Source organism: Oncorhynchus mykiss, chromosome 9 (assembly GCF_013265735.2).
Source record: "Oncorhynchus mykiss isolate Arlee chromosome 9, USDA_OmykA_1.1, whole genome shotgun sequence".
Lineage (NCBI taxonomy): Eukaryota > Metazoa > Chordata > Actinopteri > Salmoniformes > Salmonidae > Oncorhynchus > Oncorhynchus mykiss.
In genome coordinates, this window is record NC_048573.1 from 13,521,264 (window position 1) to 13,536,535 (window position 15,272).

The 15,272-nt window shown below is 43.7% G+C and overlaps 1 protein-coding gene across 1 annotated transcript in view; it reads right to left on the reverse strand.

The window, feature by feature from the left end:
* LOC110531518 (astrocytic phosphoprotein PEA-15) overlaps window positions 1-14,216 on the reverse strand; it is a 47,441-nt gene extending 33,225 nt beyond the window's left edge. The window contains exon 1 of the mRNA XM_021614726.2: window positions 13,799-14,216. The gene's annotated coding sequence lies outside the window, so the exon portion shown is untranslated. The remainder of the gene's footprint in view (window positions 1-13,798) is intronic.
* Window positions 14,217-15,272: the final 1,056 nt, after the last annotated feature.

Consider the following 15,272-nt stretch of genomic DNA (forward strand, 5'->3'; position numbering starts at 1 on the left):
TCTAATCCTAAATGGACAGGTTAGATGTTGAACATGTTAGGCTGCACAATGGCTGTGTGTGTGTGTGTGTGTGTGTGTGTGTGTGTGTGTGTGTGTGTGTGTGTGTGTGTGTGTGTGTATGTGTGTGTGTGTGTGTGTGTGTGTGTGTGTGTGTGTGTGTGTGTGTGTGTGTGTGTGTAGCTCAGTGATTTCCTGCTGCAGTTCTTTGATGAACCCTTCAGCCCGCCTCTCTGCTGCTTTCTGCTTCCCCTTGATCTCTATGAGCTCAGCCGGGCTCATCTCAATTAAGAGCTTCATATCGCTGACGGACTTCAAACTGATCTCTCGCTCGCTGTCTGCTCTATTCTTGCTGAGCTCCACAGAGTGTTTGATCTCCTTAACGTTCCCCAGTTACTCCTAGATCATCTGCTGCATTTCTGCCTTCGCTTTCTTGAACATCTTCTCTCCCCCCAGAGGTTTGTCTGGCTTCTTTCACCCCCCTCTGGGTACGTCAATGAGCATGTTTCATTCTGGTCAGACTGCAGGTATGTCTGTGGATACATCATCAGAACCAGAGCACCAGGGCCATGATCATACCAAGCACAAGTCCAGGTCTCACCAGGGAAGGGGCTGGTACTGGTAGGGGCTGGACCTGAGGCTGGGGCTGGGACAGGGGATGGAGCTGGAGCTGGGGCTGGGGCTGGGGGCTGGGCCTGGGACAGGGGATGGAGCTGGGGCTGGGACAGGGACAGGGGATGGAGCTGGGGCTGGGACAGGGGCTGGGACATGGGATGGAGCTGGTGCTGGGGGCTGGGGCAGGGGATGGAGCTGGGGCTGGGGCAAGGGCTGGGGGCTGGGGCTGGGACAGGGGATGGAGCTGGAGCTGGGGCTGGGGCTGGGGGCTGGGGCTGGGACAGGGGATGGAGCTGGGGATGGGGATGGGGCTGGGACAGGGGCTGGGACAGGGGATGGAGCTGGGGCTGGGGGCTGGGGCTGGGGCAGGGGATGGTGCTGGGGGCTGGGGCTGGGGCAGGGGATGGAGCTGGGGCTGGGACAGGAGATGGAGCTGGGGCTGGGGATGGAGCTGGGGCTGGGGGCTGGAGCTGGGGCTGGGACTGGGGATGGAGCTGGGGCTGGGGACTGGAGCTGGGGCTGGGGGATGGGGGATGGGGACTGGAGCTGGGGCTGGGACTAGGGATGGAGCTGGGGCTGGGGGCTGGGGGCTGGAGCTAGGGCTGGGGACTGGAGCTGGGGCTGGGGGCTGGGGCTGGGGCTGGGCTGGAGCTGGGACAGGGGAAGGAGCTGGGGCTGGGACAAGGGCTGGAGCTGGGGCTGGTACAGGGGCTGGAACTGGTACAGGGGCAGGAACTGAGACTGGTACAGGGGCTGTAGCTGGGACTGGTACAGGGGTTGGAGCTAGGGCTGGTACAGGGGTTGTAGCTGGGGCTGGTACAGGGGTTACAGCTGGGGCTGGTACAGGGGTTGTAGATGGGACTGGTACAGGGGTTGTAGCTGGGGCTGGTACAGGGGTTGTAGCTGGGACTGGTACAGGGGTTGGAGCTGGGGCTGGTACAGAGGTTGTAGCTGGGGCTGGTACAGGGGTTGTAGCTGGGGCTGGTACAGGGGTTTGAGCTGAGACTGGTACAGGGGCTGTAGCTGGGGCTGGTACAGGAGCTGTAGCTGGTACAGGGGTTGGAGCTGGGGCTGGTACAGGGGTTGGAGCTGGGGCTGGTACAGGGGCTGTAGCTGGGACTGGTACAGGGGTTGCAGCTGGGGCTGGTACAGGGGCTGCAGCTGGGGCTGGTACAGGTGCTGGGGTTGGTACAGGAGCTGGAGCTGTGGCTGGTGCAGGAGCTGGGCACTTTGCATTAAATTGATCCACAACATCTCTTAGTGTTGTGTTGACACGTAGCTTAGGTCTTCTTTGGAATGGCTCTTGACAGAGTGGACACTTGAATGGGTCACTTTTTCCCAGTGTTTGTTCATTACAGGCCTTGCAAAACTTGTGTCCACATGAGGTGGTGACTGAGTCAGAGAACAAATTTAGACAGAAGGAGATCTCAAACTTCTGTACATACTGGAGACTGTTGAGGGTTTCCATAGCTGGAAACAGAGACAGGCACATATTAGAGACAGGCTTGTGGCTGTTGTTGACTTGATTTCAATGCACTCCTGGTCTGAATGAACAGTCCAAAGTCCAACTACTTGTATCGACACATCAGAAGATGGGTACAGCTCCATGTTCACAACTCTGACAGTAAACATTGATATGGCAAACAGTAAAAAACAGGAGATATAACTAAAATATATGCACATTAATTTGTAGTTTAATGTCATTTGTAGATCTAGTGTGTGAATTAAAGCACTCTCCTCCCCTTCTCCGTGTCTCTTCCTTCATTCTCCCTCTCTTTCTTTCTCCACCTATCCCTACCTCCACTCAAGTTTTGTGTCACATGCACAAGTACAGTGAAATGCTTAACTTGCAAGTCCTACCCAACAGTGCAGTACTCAATATCGAAATACTCTCTCCTTAATCGAGTGTGTGTACATTATGCTCTTCCTACAGTGAATCTGACGATGTCCATAGGAACGGAATAGTCAGTTGAATTGTGTGGAGTTGCTTGAAGAGCTGGTATGAGTAACTAAATATTAACTTCACCACTGTTCTGAAAATTACCCTACCCAAGTCAAAGTACAGCATTGTCCTGATAAATGTAACGTTTAGGGACTGTAAAATATATATATTTTTAAAACAGTAACAGTTAAAAGTTAGGACACACCTACTTTTCTTTATTTGTACTATTTTCCACATTGTTGAATAATAGTGAAGAAACCAAAACTGTGAAATAACACATATGGAATCATGTAGTAACCAAGAAAGTGTTAAACAAATCAAAATATATTTTAGATTTTAGATTCTTCAAAGTAGCCAGCCTTTGCCTTGATGGCAGCTTTACACAGTCATGGCATTCTCTCAACCAGCTTCACCTGGAATGCTTTCCAACAGTCTTGAATGAGTTCCCACATATGCTGGGCACTTGTTGGCTCCTTTTCCTTAACTCTGCGGTCCAACTCATCCTAAACCATCTCAATTAGGTTGAGGTCGGGTGATTGTGGTCATCTGATGCATCACTCCATTACTCTCCTTCTTGGTCAAATAGCCCTTACAAATAGCCCTTATATGTCCTGGAGGTGTTTTGGGTCATTGTCCTGTTGAAAAATAAATAATAGTCCCACTAAGCGCAAAACAGATGGGTTGAATTATTGCTGCAGAATGCTGTGGTAGCCATGCTAGTAAAGTGTGCCTTGAATTCTAAATAAATCAGAGACAGTGTCACCAGCAAAGTACCCCCACACCATCACACCTTCTCCTCCATGCTTCACGGTGGGAATCACACATGCGGAGATCATCCATTCACCTACTCTGCATCTCACAAAGACACGGCAGTTGGAACCAAAAATCTTGAAATTGGACTCATCAAACCAAAGAACAGATTTCCACAAGTCTAATGTCCATTGCTCGTGTTTCTTGGCCCAAACAAGTATCTTCTTATTATTGGTGTCCTTTAGTAGTGGTTTCTTTGCAGCAATTCGACCATGAAGGCCTGATTCATACAGTCTCCTCCGAACAGTTAATGTTGAGATGTGTCTGTTACTCTGTGAAGCATTTATTTGGGCTGCACTTTCTGAGGCTGTTAACTCTAATTAATTCATCCTCTGTAGCAGAGGTAACTCTGGGTCTTCCTTTCCTGTGGTGGTCCTCATGAGAGCCGTTTCATCATAGCACTTGATGGTTTTCGACTGCACTTGAACAAACTTTCAAAGTTCTTGAAATTTTCCAGATTGATTGACCTTCATGTCTTAAAGTAATGATGGACATTCGTTTCTGTTTGCTTATTTGAGCTGTTCTTGCCATAATATGGACTTGGTCTTTTAACAAATAGAGCTATATTTTGTATACCACCCCTACCTTGTCACAACACAACTGATTGGCTCAAACGCATTAACAAGGATTAACTTTTAACAAGGCACACCTGTTAATTGAAATACATTCCAGGTGACTACTTCATGAAGCTGGTTAAGAGAATGCCAAGAGTGTGCAAAGCTGTCCCTTTTTTGGTTACTACATGATTTCACATGTGTTATTTCATAGTTTTGATTTCTTCCCTATTATTCTACAATGTAGAAAATAAAGAAAAACCCTGGAATGAGTAGCTGTGACCAAAATTTAGATTGGTACTAGTCAGACCCCTTCACTTTTTCCTCATTTTGTTACGTTATAGCCTTATTCTTAAATGGATTAAATAAAAAATGTTCCTCGTTAATTTACACACAATACCCCATAATGACAAAGCAAAAACAGGTTTTCAGAAATGTTTGTATAAAAAAAAGAATTTTCTTATTTTGCAATGGTTCCTTAAATACAGATGCTGGGAGACAGGAAGCAAGTACAGGGTGAGGATTTAATAATAAATAGACATGAAACTAAAAAAGAATAGCGTCTGGACAAGAGAAACAAAACAACATCAATGCAGACATGGGAATGAAACTGGGAAAGTGACATATATAGGGGAGTCAATAAAGGACGTGATGGAGACCAGGTGAGTCCGATGAAGCACTGGCGCGAGTAATGATGAGCAGTCTGGTGACCTCGAGTGCCAGCGAGGCAGAGCAAAAGCAGACGTGACATATTTACAGAAGTATTCAGACACTTAGATATTAGACTCAGGTCCCACAGTTGACAGTGCATGTCAGAGCAAAAACCAAGCCATGAGGTCGAAGGAATTGTCCGTAGTGATCCGAGACAGGATTGTGCCGAGGCACAGATCTGGGGAAGGGTATCAAAACATTTCTGCAGCATTGAAGGTCCCCAAGAACACAGTGGCCTCCATCATTTTTAAATTGAAGAAGTTTGGAACCACCAAGACTCTTCCTAGAGCTGGCCACCTGGCCAAACGGAGCAATATTGGGAAGGGCCTTGGTCATGGAGGGGACCAAGAACCCAATGGTCATTCTGACAGAGCTCCAGAGTTCCTCTGTGGAGACGGAAGAATATTCCAGAAGGACAACCATCTCTGCAGCACTCCACCAATCAGGTCTATTTGGTAGAATGGCCAGACGAAAGCCACTCCTCAGTAAAAGACAGCCCACTTGGAGTTTGCCAAAAGGCACCTAAAGGACTCTCAGACCATAAGAAACAAGATTATCTCGTTCACTACGGTGAAGCAAGGTGGTGGCAGCATCATGCTGTGGGGATGTTTTTCAGTGACAGGGACTGGGGTGCTAGTCAGGATCAAGGGAAAGATGAACAGAGCAAAGTACAAAGAGGTCCTTGAGAAAAACCTGCTCTAAGGCGCTCAGGACCTCAGACTGGAGTAAATGTTCACCTTCCAACATGACAACGACCCTAAGCACACAGCCAAGTCAACATAGGAGTGGCTTCAGAAACAAGTCTCTGAATGTCCTTGATTTCTGAACTAGTACTTCTAAAACTTGCGGTGCTCTGGTACAAAATGCGCAAGGAGGCCAGCGGAAACGCAGACTCTGCGTGGCTCTTTCTCGCCATTGACATGACTTGCACATGCGTGTTTCTACCTTATACTGCCAGCTAATGGACGTCAAAAGGCACAGAGCTACGATGCCTTTCATGTGTCAATACCGTAAAACATCTATTAATAGCACAGGCATTTATTTTCTTAAATCACTAAAACAACAGGCACTTATAAGAGACAGGCTTCTATTTGAGCCAGGTGTCTATTTCCTCAATGCAGACAACTTTTGCTCATTTGCATAGTTAAAAACTTATTTGGGCTGAGATCCCGCTAACGGGATCGATATGACAACAGCCAGTGAAAGTGAAGGGCGCCAAATTCAAAACAACAGAAATCTCATAACTAAAATTCTTCAGACATACAAGTATTTCACACCATTTTAAAGATACACTTCTTGTTAATTCTACCACAGTGTCCGGTTTCAAAAGCACCACAAACAATTATGTTAGGTCAGAGCCAAGTCACAGAAAAACACAGCCATTTTTCCTGACAAAGAGAGGAGTCACAAAAATCAGAAATAGAGATAGAATGAATCACTAACTTTTGATGATCTTCGTCAGATGACACTCATAGGACTTCATGTTACACAATACATGTATGTTTTGTTTGATAAAGTTCATATTTCTATAAAAAAAATCTGAGTTTACATTGGCACGTTATGTTCAGTAGTTCGAAAAACATCCGGTGATTTTGCAGAGAGCCACATCAATTTACAGAAATACTCATTATAAATGTTGATGAAAATACAATTGTTATGCATGGAACTTTAGATATACTTCTCTTTAATGCAACCACTGTGTCAGATTTCAAAAAAGCTTTATAAGCAAATAATCTGAGTACGGCGCTCAGAGACCCAACAAGCCAAATAAATATCCGCCATATTGTGCAGTCAACAGAAGTCAGATATAACATTAGAAATATTCACTTACCTTTGATGATCTTCATCAGAATGCACTGCCGGGAAACCCAGTTCCACAATAAATATTTGTTTTGTTCGATAATGTCCATCATTTGAAGATTGACATCATTTTTTAAAATCATTACTGAGTTATTTAATGTAACAAATCAAACATTAAACCTCATGAACAATTAATGATTATTCATGGTAACCTCGTAAACAATGAATTGAAACCCAGCGTTTATTTGAAACAGGCGTTTATTTGCTGAACTTTTTGCTATTGCCCGGCTATTAAAAGGGACAGGCGGCTATTTGAGGCTGCGTTTAATTGTAGTTTTACGGTATGTCCCATTCATTTTCATTGCACTCAAATAATAAATTGACGTTCAGCCCTGCCTATAGACGCCATATGTCATCTGCTGCCTTTTGGCGGTTACTTCACGTTCGTTTTACTGCTAGATAAAAGTAAGCTGATCGGGATGGCTTAACGTGTTGCATCTCAAACTGTTTTCAAAGTGAGATCTTCTCGTGAAAATTGTGGTGATAAGGCATGGAAGACGAATACCTGAGTTTAGGGTCCTACATCAAAAGGGATTTAAAATAGCACAACAATTTAAGTCTGAGTGTTATCAACGGAAAGGCTGGCTCTGTGGCTGCACTGCTAGCAGCCGACTCTACTGAGGGCCTTGCCAACCAGATGGAACTTAACCTCCAGGCTGGTGCAGACCATCTACCTTTACCAATGCGCTGTTCTGGATTATGAGGGACAATCCGGATGACTGGGATGGTGAAACCCTGGCCATGGCCTCCGGAGTGATGGAATTTTCTATGAAACTGATCATGCACTCTTCCGTGTTCTGCAGAATAAAGAAAGTGATGGATTGCCGTTTTTAAATAGAACCATGAGGAAACATGTAGGAAATATTATGCTGAAGAACTGAAATTCCCACAGAAGTACATTGTTTCTTAACATTCTTGGAACAATTTGAGAACATGACTTTAAATAGAACCATGGGTAAACCTGTAGGGAACATTATGAAAAAGTACTGACATTCCCACAGAAGAACATTGTTTAACGTTTTTGGAACAATTTGAGAACATCACTTTAAATAAAAGTGAGAGTAAACCTGTATGAACGTGTTTTTGTCAAGTTCCTTAAATGTGCTGAGAATGTTCCAAAGCCAAGCAACTATCCATTTTTTATTATGTTTTTATTTTATTTTCACATACACCAGGTGCAGTAAAATGTGTGGTTTTACAAGGTCAGCCATAACAGTATGGTGCCTCTGGAGGGAATTAGGGTTAGGTGCCTTGCTCAAGGGAACATTGGCAGATTTTTCATCTTGTCGGCTTGGATATTCAAACCAGCAACCTTTCGGTTACTGGCCCAACGCTCTAACAGCTAGGATACCTGCCGGAACGGCACCCTTCCCAGAATGTTGTATGCAAAATAACTATAAGACAACCACGCTCTCACCAACCTCTAAGAAACATATGGTTCTCAGAATGTTATGTGCTAGCTGGGACGTCATTTAATAAATGTCTCATCTCCTATAGAAGGAACGCACGCGCAGGAGGACAATGATTGGATGATTGACTGAGTTTCATTTTCTCTGAATCATATTGCGTCCCCCTTCTCCTCCTACATCCATGCTGCTGATTCCACTAATGGAAAGAACAAAGTGCACCCACGCACAGACTCACGTGCACTCACACACACACACACTCCTGTGAATCATGCTGTAAAGTGTTGAGTCACACAGCCATGCTTCTGCTTGGGAGTAAAGTCATACTCTAATTAAGTGTTTATCTCTGCGCCATACTGCTAGGTTAAACACAGACGGTAACGCTAAGTATGGGTTTGAGCTTTTATAGAATAGATATACATCAGATAAAAGAGGGAAGGAGGTCAGTAGCTCAAATACAACTATTAAGGTATAGATATAAACTAGATAGAAGGGAAGATGAGTTGAGGTCACCTAGCAGCCCCCACACTGACATCATCAGATCTGAGTGACACTAAACCCTCTTAGGTAATGGATGCCATGAATGATAACTTCCTCCTCTCTCCTCTCGTCCCTTCTTCTCTCTTCTCCTCTCCTCTCGTCCGCCCCTCCCTCTGTTCTCCGATGATGTCTGTAACTGTAGATGACTCAGACACACTCCTCCTTCCCTGTTACTCCCCTTCCCTTCTGAAAATATGTCCTGCTTCCCCTCTCCCTCCCTCCTCCATCCCTCCCTCCCTCCCTCCCTCCTCCATCCCTCCCTCCTCCATCCCTCCCTCCCTCCTCCATCCCTCCCTCCCTCCTCCATATCTCTCTCCCTCCCTCCTCCATCCCTCCCTCCCTCCTCCCTCCTCCATCCCTCCCTCCCTCCCTCCTCCATCCCTCCCTCCCTCCTCCATCTCTCTCTCCCTCCCTCCTCCATCCCTCCCTCCCTGTTACTCCCCTTCCCTTCTGAATGGAAAGTAAAGCAACGTGACGCTGCAGGCTGTACTTGCCATTAACAGATGTACTGTAGGATCAGGTTTCCCATTAGGATCTGAGAATCCAAAGCAACCCTGGATCTGTTGGACACAGAACATTATACAGGATATCATTGTACCACCACCAGCTGACACCTGAACTGGGATCAGGTCTTACAGTAAATAACCTGACATCACTTGTTCTGCAACATGTTACAGCTGACTCAGAGTCCGTGTGAAAAACAACATGGGTGAAAGTCAAAGGCTTCACTAACAGGTGTTTCTCCCTCTTTAGTTTCCACCACTAGGGCAGTTAGAGTAAGAGGCTTTGGGTGTTGTCATTAAAGCAAACAGTGGATAATAATATAACGTTTCCATGCCAACGGCCTGTCCTTATCTTCCTCCTGCTTCATTGGTTTATTTCATTATTTCTTTATTTTATTTAACCTTTATTTAACTAGGCAAGTCAGTTAAGAACAAATTCCTAGCCAAATATATAAATGCAGATACAAAACGGAAGCTATTTTCCTCCCATGATGCAGCTGGGCTGTTGACTATAATCAGGATTTTGGCCTACATTCAATGGGAAGTAGGCTGTGTGTGTGTGTGTGTGTGTGTGTGTGTGTGTGTGTGTGTGTGTGTGTGTGTGTGTGTGTTGCAGCTGTGACCCTGGTGCGCTAGTGGGAAGAGGTCATTGCATCCTGTAGCATTTCCTCATTCATTTTCCTTCTATTCTGCCTCTCTCTCTCTCTCTCTCTCTCTCTCTCTCTCTCTCTCTCTCTCTCTCTCTCTCTCTCTCTCTCTCTCTCTCTCTCTCTCTCTCTCTCTCTCTCTCTCTCTCTCTCTCTCTCTCTCTCTCTCTCTCTCTCTCTCTCTCTCTCTCTCTCTCTCTCTCTCTCTCTCTCTCTCTCTCTCTCTCTCTCTCTCTCTCTCTCTCTCTCTCTCTCTCTCTCTCTCTCTCTCTCTCTCTCTCTCTCTCTCTCTCTCTCTCTCTCTCTCTCACACACACACACACACACACACACAGCAGGCCTTGGTCCGGATGTGAGCATTACACACACAGATAAAGGGGTCTGTAATGCTCTAATGCTCTGTTCACTGGGGCTGGCTGTGGTCCAGAGGGGGGTGTGTGTGTGTGTGTGTGTGTGTGTGTGTGTGTGTGTGTGTGCGTGTGTGTGTGCGTGTGTGTGTGTGTGTGTGTGTGTGTGTGCATTGCCCTACCTTCTGCATATTTTCACAGTAGTGTTGTATTTCCAGTGTAACAGGCAAACAGCAGCTGTTGATAAACTGCCAGATTGAGCTCTTGGCATATACACTGACCCTTCTGCACACGTGTTGTACTAACCAATTATTAACTGGCTTTACAGAATAAAAACACTTTATCCAAACTCATGATATAACACAATGCAACAGCTCGGAGACTGAGCTACATGTCTCCATCAACAGACTGTGGTGACAAAACAAACAAACACATATTATATATTATTACACATATTATACGCCCACAGTCAGAAACACTCAATAGATGCCATGTGAAACATTGGTGTTCAGCCAGAGAGGACAGTACTACTACTAATTTAACATAGTTGCCAATGACGATGGAATATACAGTACGGTAATGCTGCTATTTCATTGCAGCTATCTCAAGAAACCTTCAGAAAATACCTCATACCAAACACACACACACACACACACACACACACACACACACACACACACACACACACACACACACACACACACACACAGCCATCTAACATGTGACCTAAAATGCTACAGCTGAGAGCTAGCAGCAAAAGCATTAGGATACGGTATAAGGTATTCACATGTATTACATAAGCACAGCACAAGGTGAAACACACATGCACATACAGACACACACACACCACACAAAATGCAAGGTCTCTCCGTTGCTTCACATTTGATTAGTTCCTCTTCTATTAGGCTAAAGTGAAAGACTTCCATTAGTGTGTGGGTTGTTGTCCTCCTCTGTGCCAGTCAAGGATGTAAATTTGATGGTGTGTGTGTGTGTACGCATGTGTGTCCCCGTGTGTGTGTGTGTGTGTGTCTGCCTGCGCATGTGTGTGAGCGTGTGCGTTTCTGTGTACATTTGTGTGTGACTGAATCGCAATAAATCTGGATCCAAATCTGTTCCAGAATGGAATCAAGGTTTGAAAGATTTTGGGGGAGATTTCCAATTCCAAAATTCTCTCCAGAGTTCAACGCAATATAAACAGTTACAGCTCAATGATGTAACACAGGACAAAATGATGTAACACAGGAAAAAATGATGTAACACGGGACAAAATGATGTAACACAGGACCCAACAGGGGGATCCCTTTGAGACAGAGCTTCCTCTACATCTGGCAGAGTGAGATGAACGTGTTAACATTCCAGAGCTATAACGGATACTGTGCATTGTCACGAACACATCCCGACTCCCTTACTGTCTGTCGGAAACAAAAAATATGTGCAGAGACTGCCAACACCAATACAAAAACACTGCTGTATCTTAAATCATATCATGACAAAGCATTTCATTTATAGAGTCCTTTCCTTCTGGAAGAGAGTGGGGAATTCCTTAATCCACAAGTGAAGTGAGTCAGTCAGAAAATTCTCAATGGTCACAGTACAGAAAGTTCTGCTCTGATCTGTAAAGCCAAAATAACAACAGGGTGTGTCTCCTGGACGTGGTGGTAGATATGTGACATTGAGTCAGCTTTCTGGTTGAATGATTCTCTGCCCCCCCCCCCCCCCCCTCTCTCTGTCTGTCTCTCTCTCTCTCTCTCTCTCTCTCTCTCTCTCTCTGTCTCTGTTTCTGTCTCTCTCTGCCAGGCCGGGCAGTGTGCTCCCATTTGATCTATTGATTTCAGTGTTTTTGCTCGGTGGACAAAATTGGCCAGTGCAGCAGAAATGTGCTTCCCCTTGGCTACTTCCTGTCTGTGTCTGTGGGAATGTTAGTGGTCGAATGTTTGCAGCAGTCTCAGAGTCAACTAAAAGGGGTTTCAGGAAGACATTTAAAAACATTAAACACAAAAACAACTGGTCCTTTTCTAATAGCACAGATCAGAGCAGAACTTTCTTTGCTGTGACAGTTTAAGTGTTATACCCTGTTACAGAATGACCTTGGACAATATAAATATTTCCTGTTACCAAATATGTGCTTTTAACCAAATATAATTGGCCTAGTACACACACTCAGGTACAACAGACGTATAAAACATTTGACACGTGTTATGGTAGCCTACAACAGATATTATTTTATGAGTTTATCTGTACACTTTTTTGTACACAAGTATTGTGCACATACATATCATTAGTCAAACTAGTGGAAGTGTACTTGGTATATTTGGAATGTCACTTTTGAGAGGAAAAGCAATGGCAGGAAATGCAGTGACAGGAAATGCAGTGACAGGAAATGCAGTGACAGCTGTCATCCTTTGCTTAACCATGTTTACAGCGTATTCCACCATGTTTGGCTAATTCTCGTACAGAATGGTTCAATCTGGATCACTATACTTACTGTAGGGAGGATCAGGAACCGTATGTTTCATCAAGTGTCTCAGAGTAGCATTGCAGATCTAGGATCAGCCCCCCCCCCCAAACCTTCCATTTAATGGTATTCAATATGAGCTAAAATTATAAACTGATTCCAGATCAGCAGTCCTACTCTGAGACGCTACCTATATGGCAGCAGCTCTGTAGCCTAGTAGTGCAACGAAAATATAAACACTGTGCACCAAATCACAGACGGAAATGAGAATGAAATCGAACAAAAATGATATCTTGATGATAATACATCAGTAATGCATTAGTACTAATTAACCACCTAATAATGTTGTTATCATTTCATTACAGTAGTGTTAGTAATAACACTATTGTCTCAATAATCATCCTTATTCATTACAGTATAGCCCAACAGTAGTCATTCAGCAAGCAGGCATTCACTTTTCCCCACCAATTTCTCACTCGCGAGTCGTGCACACATTCGTGCATGGTGATGCTGGACTCGCGCAACACTCGGGATTAAGAATGATGTAGGCTCGACATTTGCCCCATTCATTCCTACTCACGAGGCACCGATGAACACCAACTGACACTAACTAGATCAGAGGTTGTTATTTTAATATCGATTATTATCGTCCGATATTGAACATCATAGAACGTTCCAGATGTATGGGTTGCCATTCGATGTTAAAATAAAATATTTTTATTAAAAGGATGGGATTTGATACTACTGCACTGTTGGAGTTATGTACACAAGCATTCCTCTACACCCGCAATAACATCTGCTATATATGTGTATGTGACAAATAACATTTTATTTTATTTGAAGAGGTTAACCTTGTCTACGCAACAATGTGTAGAAAGCAGGAGTGCCAGCCTACACAATATCATCACAACGATTAATCCATAAATCAACTAAATGAAATGGTCATTAGTTGGAGGATAGGGCCGTCTCCTTTAACGGTTCAACCGTCAGGTCCATGTAAACCGGTTCATTCAAGCCGGGTTCTCTTCCGAGTAACCAGCCATCATTCAAACCAAGGAAAATGACCGGCATTGTTAACTTGTTGGGAAATGTGTCATCATCCCAGACAAAAAAACAACGACAACTAAATGAAAATGAACCATGTCAAGCGTTTTGAAACACCATTATGAAAGTATCATGGTTTATGGTCCATTGTGTGTGGGAATGCACACCGATGGTGCAAACATGACGATAGGCTATTGTTTACCGCAAGTCCAATGATAGATTATTGATTATTTGATCATGACAAAGTTCCACAAGCAAAACTACAGCCGAACACATTCGCACACAATACAATATATAACACCAACATTATTATAACATCAAAACGAATGAGTGAAGACAGAAACGAAAAGATGACTTGGTGACTTACCCTGGGTTCTGTGTAGGCTATGAGTCAGCGAAGCGAGAGAGACGATCTGTGTCTGTGCGTAAGAGAAAGTGTTCACTTCTATCACAAAACTTTACTAAAATGTGATTTATATTTGATGTACACGCGTACAATCTTGCTGCAAAGTACTCTTCCTCAGTCAGCTCCTCTATCCAGAATGTAGTTGGTTTAGGATGTTGTTAGTTGTAGACCGCTGTCTTGTAATGGATTTTATTGTATAGCCTAAATATATAAAAGCGATTACAAAAGCAATTCTTATGTTGAAATTATATTGGCTAGTGTGGATAAATGCGTTGTTTTTTGGTCCAGGCAAGTTTGATCCGTCCGTCAGGTTGTAAGTAGGATAAAGTACACAGTCTTGCCGGATCGTGGATGGAAACGCCTTTTCCTACTGGTATTCTGGCAGCAGCACAAACGATAATGTTACTTTGTATGCTAATAAAGAATCCTTCAAAAATAAAAGCCCACATTTCAAAACATTGCAATGTGGATAACTCATTCAAATTATATTGCATGTTAATTAATGGCCACGTTTATTGTGCCAACAAGTGAATGCAATAAGTAATTTGAGAAAACAAATTTAAAAATTATGGTTTTAAAAACATGTTTTAAGGCCAATGATGAAAAAAATGAAATTGGACACTGGTATGTTGAGAAAATGGGACTGTAGAGAGAGAACTGTTCTACCTGTATCAGCTAAAGTGGGTGGAGAATACTCAGTGGGGTCTAACTAACCAAATATGTGTCGTTTTAGAGGGGGACTGTGTCATACATACCCAGCAGCACTTCCTTGTCCACCAATCCAGAGCCTCCAATGCAATACAATGTAATATACTTTACATGGGATACATATTGACTTGAAGAGAGAAAGCTTTTCTACCTGTTTCAGCTAAAGTGGGATGGAAAATACTCAGTAGAGTTTCTACTCTCTACTAACCAAATATGGTTGGTTTTGGAGGGGGACTGTGTTATACACGTATGTATTTAGTCATGCATGTTATATGAATTCCAAAACAATAAATGAATCTACTGTTGTTCTGTTGAATATCAGTTGTAAAGACTGAACACTTTTATGTTGTTGCTTACTTTGTTCTCCCAGCGTGAAATAAAATGTAAACAAAGACACAATGTCAATGATGGACTGACATACCTAGATTAACCTAATGGTGATGGTAATAGACTAACCATTACACATTGAAATCAGCCTAAGGCAAGCCCTGACATGTGCCAAAAAAATGCATCAAGTCAATCGCTTGACCTGACAAATAAAATGTTTTTTTTTGTGGTAGTATCCTAGGAGAATCATGTTGCTATCGGTTTACATCACCTCAATTATGCAAAGCCTTCCAATGATTGACTTAAACACACTTTGGTCGCAATCAAATCAAAGGTTTGCCTCTTGGACTGATTCATAGATCATTGATCATCTCTCCAAATTGCAATTTGTGAGAAATAC